Below are 6,358 nucleotides of genomic sequence, written 5' to 3' on the forward strand. Positions count from 1 at the left end.
TAAGGATGTCTTGCCATTCCCTCCTGGCCTGAAGAGTTTCTATTGAAAGATCAGCTGTTATCATTATGGGAATCCCCTCATGTGTTATTTCTTGTTTTTCCCATGCTGCTTTTAATATTTGTTCTTCGTGTTTGCTCTTTGTTAATTTGATTAATGTGTGTCTTGGGGTGTTTTGCCTTGGGTTTATCCTGTTTGGGACTCTCTGGGTTTCTTGGAACTGGGTGATTATTTCCTTGCCCACTTTAGGGAAGTTTTCAACCATTATCTCCTCAATGGTTTTCTCATGGTCTTTCTTTTGGTCTTCTTCTTCTGGGAATCCTATAATTCGAATGTTGGAGCATTTCATATTGTCCTGGAGGTCTCTGAGATTGTCCTCATTTCTTGTAATTCGTTTTTCTTTTTTCCTCTCTGATTCATTTATTTCTACCATTCTATTTCTCTAGTCCTATCTCTGCCTCCGTTATTCTATTTGTTGCCTCCAGAGTGTTTCTGATCTCATTTATTGAGTCATTCATTATATATTGACTCTTTTTTATTCTTCTAGGTCCTTGTTAAACCTTTCTTGCATCTTCTCAATCCTTGTCTCCAGGCTATTTACCTGTGATTCCATTTTGATTTCAAGATTTTGGATCATTTTCAGTATCCATATTTGGAATTCTTTCTCAGGTAGATTCCCTATCTCTTCCTCTTTTGTTTGATTTGGTGGGCATTTCTCCTGTTCTTTACCTGCTGAGTACCTCTGTCTCTTCATCTTGGTTATATTGCTGCGTTTGGGGTGGCCTTTCTATATTCTGGGAATTTGTGGAGTTCTCTTTATTATGGAGTTTCCTCACTGTGGGTGGGGTTGTATCAGTGGCTTGTCAAGATTTCTTGGTTAGGGAGGCTTGTGTTGGAGTTCTGGTGGGTGAGGCTGGATTTCTTCTCTCTGGAGTGCAATGGAGTGACCAGTAATGTGTTATGAGATGCCAATGGTTTTGGAGTAACTTTGAGCTGCCTGTATATTGAAGCTCAGGGCTGTGTTCCTGTGTTGCTGGAGAATTTGCGTGGTGTGTCTGACTCTGGAACTTGTTGGCCCTTGGGTGGTGCTTGGTTTCAGTGTAGGTATGGAGGCATTTGATGAGCTCCTATCTATTAATGTTCCCTGGAGTCAGGAGTTCTCTGATGTTCTCAGGGTTTGGACTTAAGCCTCCTGCTTCTGGTTTTCAGTTTTATTTTCACAGTAGCCTCAAGATTTCTCCACCTATACAGCACCAATGATAAAACATCTAGGTTAAAGATGAAAGGTTTCCCCACATTGAGGGGCACCCAGAGAGGTTCACTGAGTTACATGGAGAAGAGAAGAGGGAGGTGGTAGTTAGAGGTGACTGGAATGAGATGAGGTGGGATGAAAAGAGGAGAGAGCAATCTAGCCAGCAATCACTTCCTTATGTGTGCTCCACTGTCTGGACCACTCAGAGGTATTCACAGAGTTACACAGGGAAGAGGAGAGGGAGGAAGTAGACAGAGGTGGCCAGGAGGATAAAAGAGGGAAATGAAAAGGAGAGAGACAGATCCAGCCAGTAACCAGTTCCTTAAGTGTTCTCCACCATCTGGAACACAGAGATTCACAGAACTGGGTAGAGAAGAGAAGGGGGAGGGAAGAGACAGAGGCCACCTGGTGGAGAAAAAAGAGAGTCCAAAGGAGGAGAGAGTGGTCAAGCCAGTAATCTCGCTCTCAGGTAAAATTGGGTAGTGAAGTTTGGGTTTTTAAATGTACAAAATTGACAACAATTACCAAAAAGCAAAGATTAAAAATCTAGAGTAGAGGTTGGATTTTCAAAAATACAATATTAAAGAAAAGAAGAAGAAGAAGAAAAAAGCCACAAGAATTATTAAAATAACAACAACAACCACACAAAGACTATATACAGCGTTTGCTTTAAAAAAATAGTTTTTTTTTAAAGTAATAGGTTATAAAAATAAAAATTAAAGGATAAACAGAGGACTAATATATTTTTAAAAGTTCAAAAAAAGCAGAAGAAGAAAAAAGAAAAGAAGAAAAAACTACTGCACAACAACATCAAGAAAAAAGAAAAATAACTGATCGTAAAAATAGTAAAGATATATCTGGCCCTTTCTCTGGTGTTGTGGGCAGTGTGGGGTTACTTCCAAGGCGGTTCACTCCATTTAATTTCTCCTGTTTGCTGGTCTCTTCAGTGTCTGATTTCCGTCCTAATACGGAGGGCAGTGGTGGACACTTTTTTTTTAGGCTCCCTTGTTCAGTCGTGCTGTGGGGAAGGAGGGATGCTGCAAACAAATAACACTGGCGTGTGCTTGCAGTGTCTCAGGCCTACTGGGACTGCCCCTGCTCATGGTGCACACTGCTCAGGCTCTACGTTGCTCCACCAGCAGCAGTCTAAGGCTGGCCCTAGGCTGCACGCACCTCCCAGGTCTAAGCCAGTCAGGTTCGGCGCTCAGGTAGCCCTCAGAGGTGCAGGTTCGGTTGGGACTGTGTTTTGTGCCCTTCCCACGTCTGAGTAGCTCAGGCGTTTAGTGAGCTCGGTCACTGCGACTTATCGCCTTTCCCGTCTCTGCTGCTCAGTTTTCTGGATGTACCTCTGGCGTCGCTTGTGAGGTGGATGGTGACTGTCCAGAACCCCCAGAAGTCTTAGCAAGGAAGCCTGCTTGCAGTTTTGTAGGTAAAGTCTCTCTGGGGCTGCGATTGCCCCCTTCCAGCCCTTACGGTTCTGGCTGCCTGTCACCGGCGGGGGTGGTCTGTAACGGGCTATTTCTGTTCCATCCTTTGTTCTGTGTGCGGTCCTGGTGATGTCTTATGTTTGAGCTTTTCACATGGTAGCTATCCCATAGTCTGGTTTGCTAGCCCAAGTTAGTTCGTTCTGGTTATGTGCACGGGACTGTTCCTGCCTGATTCTTAAAAAGCACTGCAGCCCGCACCTCCTGCGCCTCCTGCCCTGCCCCCGCTTGCTAGTGTCGGATGCAGGCATCTGCGCTGCTTTTCCACTGGGAGAGTTACTGTTGGGCTTGTAATCTGTTGGTTTTAATTATTTATTTATGTTTCCTTCCTTCTATGTTGCCCTCTGTGCTTCCAAAGCTCGCCACAGACTCAGCAGGGAGAATGTTTCTTGGTGTTTGGAAACCTCTCTTCTTAATGTTCCCTTCCCGGAGTGGGATTCCCTTCCCAGGACGGAGCTCCCTTCCTACCTCCTTTGTCTTTTTTCTCATCTTTTATATTTTTTCCTACCTGTTTTTGAAGACAATGATCTGCTTTTCCGGGTGCCTGATGTCCTCTGCCAGCATTCAGAAGTTGTTTTTTGGAATTTGTTCATCGCTGAAATGTTCTTTTGATGAATTTGTGAGGGAGAAAGTGGTCTCCCTGTCCTATTCTTCCGCCAGCTTTACAATATTTCTTAATCAAACAGAATTTGGCAGGGGGTGCACGAGGGGGATGGCATAGCGTATGGTGAGAGTGAGGGTATATGGTCACACCAAATAGAATCTGGGGCCATAGTTCCCGAATGCGAATAGAACTCGTGCCCCTGCAGTGAAAGCACAGAGTCCTCCTCACTGAAGTGCCAGGGAAGTTCCTGGAATTGATTTAATGAAAGATATCTAATTAGGATCTGGTGACATTTTACATTGTAGTTTGTTACCAGTGATTATAGTTCATATCATTTTATAGGTTTGTGATTTTACTAGCTTAAAATTTTGGGGGGTTTCTTTTTGTTTTAAAAGCTGAAAACTGTTTTTAATTTCCATGGAATTAAAAAAAAATTCTGTAGAATATATTAAATAGTGGTGGCTTTTTTTCTGAATGTGAATTTTTGCTCCATTGAGCTGAATGGTAATAACATTTGTAGAAGAGACACAGAGTGAAAGGTATGTCTTATATCAAGTGACATAACACACCATTGCATGAGTTATTGGTTGGAGTTTAGAGACAGACTGTGTGGGGCTAACCTCCTTATTCCTGCTTTCAGCCCTTGAGTAATAATCAGAAGATTTCTCTGAAGAAAGTGGGGCCAGCTGTCAGGCTCCTAAGTATCTACTGGCCAGCAGGGCTAGGATTAAATGCAGCAACTGGTAGATACGGGGATGGGGCAAGAGGTCACCTTGTCCCTTTTTTTTTTTTTTTTTTTTTTGCTACCTGGAGAGATGCTTGTCCTGGTCCAAGTGGGGCCAAAGCTGTGTCTTTGTGGCCAGAGGATGTCTCTGAGCCTGCCTTGGGTTCTCCTAGGGTGGAGGAACAGCAAGTTCCCCTCCAGGTTCCTTGGCCAGAGAAGAACATGCTCCCCCTTGCTCTCTGACATCCCCCCAGGACTCACTCCATATTAGGTTCTTCAGAATGGGTGTCCAGGACCAACCCAACTCCTGGGCCTGGCTGACTAGAGCCTGCTGTGGAATGAGGCCTTGGCCATCGTGGCCCTGGAGGAGCTGCCCCTAGAGCTCTTCCCGCCACTGTTTATGGTGGCCTTTGCCGGGAGGCACACCCAGGCCCTGAATGTGGTGGTGCAGTCCAGGCCCTTCCCCTGCCTCTGCCTGGGGACCCTGATGAAGGAGCACCAGCCTCATCTGGAGACCTTCCAGGCTCCACTAGATGACCTGGACTTCCTGCTTGCTCAGGGGGTCCAACCTAGGTAAGGTCAACCTGGCAGACTGGTGGGGCCTGGGGGTGTGAGCAAGATGCAGCCAGGGCAGGAAGATGAGGGGGCCACTCGGACAGCCGTCCAGGTGTACAGGACTGGTTGAGGGGCAGAAGGGACAAAAGGCATGTGCTCCCCACCAATGTCCCTTAAGGTAGGGACCAAGGGGGTTCCTGAAGCCGGGGAAGCTGTGGTATATGCAGTGCAGAGCCCTCGCGGGGTCCTGGTGCCAGTCGGCCTCTACACAGCTCAGCGTGTCCCCCGCGGCCCGGCAGGTGGTGGAAGCTGCAGCTGCTGGACTTGCACTGGAAAGCCCACCAGGACATCTGGACCAGGTGATCCAGCAACACGGGCAGTGTTTGCTCATTGCTGGAGCCCGAGCCAGCCCAGTCCGTTCAGAAGAGGTGCAGGGTGGAGGCGCAGGTGGGCTAAAGCCGGCACTGGGCCCCTGTGCAGGTGCTGCTCGACCTGTGCCTCAAGGAGGACACCCTGAAACAGACCCTCAGCTACCTGCTGAAGAAGGCCAAACAGGAGGAGCCTGCCACACCTGAGCTGCCAGAAGCTGAGGATCTCCACCAAGCCCATGCAGAGCATCAGGAGGATCCTGAAGGTGGTGCAGCTGGACTGTGCCAAAGACTTGGAGGGGAATTGCACCTGGAATCTGGCCACTTTGGGCAGGTTTGTGCTGCACCTGGGCCGGATGGGCAACCTGCCCCGGCTGCTGCTCTGGCGCATCCACGTGTTGCCACACACAGCCCCCAGACAGGAGGAGCACTGCATCACCCAGCTCACGGCCCAGTTCCTGAACCTGCCCCACCTGTAGGAGCTCTCCCTGAACTCCATCTCCTTCCGCGATAGCCGCCTGCACCAGGTGCTCAGGTAAGGCATGGCGCCAGCTCCGTAGACCGGAACGGGCCTCTGTCTTTCGTTACCGTCAGGACGTGTACACTGTGCCTGCTGTGGACATTGCCAGGGTGCTCGGGTCACTCGGAAGTCCTCACGACGCTGCCGCTCTGTCCCTGGTCATCTTGCTCAGGTCACCTTCCTGGTTAGGGTCAGAGGTGTGGGCTAGGATAGATGCTGTCAAAGCAGACTTCTTTCTGGGAGTCCGCATAGTGGCAGTCAGGTGTGATGCCCTTGGGAATTCTTTCCGAGAGAGTGGATGTCTTAGTCTGAGGTGATGACAAATAATTAAGCAAGGAGGACATTGGTCCATCAGGCATGAGGTTTGAAGTCCGAAGCTCTGTTTCTCCCTCCCACCTGCCACATTTGTCCTGAGCTGTTCTAGGCTCCAGGTGAGCTGTGGAAAGTAGGTGATTCTCGAGATGACAAGGAGGGACCGTGTGGGGAAATTGCAGCTCCTAAGCAGTCCAGAGAAGATAAAAAGTTAAATAAGCATCATTGTTGAAGTGGCTCCAATCTCTTAAGTCCAAATTACAATTATTGTTTTCCTCTAAGACTTCTGAACTACATAGGAAATTCTCAATAACAGGTTATCGCTCTGCCTTGAACACAGTGATAAAAGCTGAGAGGATGCAGCCTAGTCTATCTGTATGAATGTGTTGCATTGATTCCCTTTTTGGTAGCTGAACTAAGTGTCCAGGAGTGAGCATCACTAGAGGGAACCTTCTTCCAAGGGACCCTCACTGCTAACCTCACCCTCACTGCTAATGCTCCCTGGACTGGAGCATTTTCCCCAGTGGATTCAGCAGATGCAA

At 47.9% G+C, this 6,358-nt stretch overlaps 1 pseudogene; it reads left to right on the forward strand.

Annotated features, from left to right (window-relative positions):
- Positions 1–4,332: 4,332 nt before the first annotated feature.
- LOC108634647 lies at positions 4,333–5,523 on the forward strand (annotated as a pseudogene).
- The last annotated feature ends 835 nt before the right edge of the window (positions 5,524–6,358 follow it).

This window comes from Capra hircus, unplaced genomic scaffold (genome assembly GCF_001704415.2).
Source record: "Capra hircus breed San Clemente unplaced genomic scaffold, ASM170441v1, whole genome shotgun sequence".
Taxonomy (NCBI): domain Eukaryota; kingdom Metazoa; phylum Chordata; class Mammalia; order Artiodactyla; family Bovidae; genus Capra; species Capra hircus.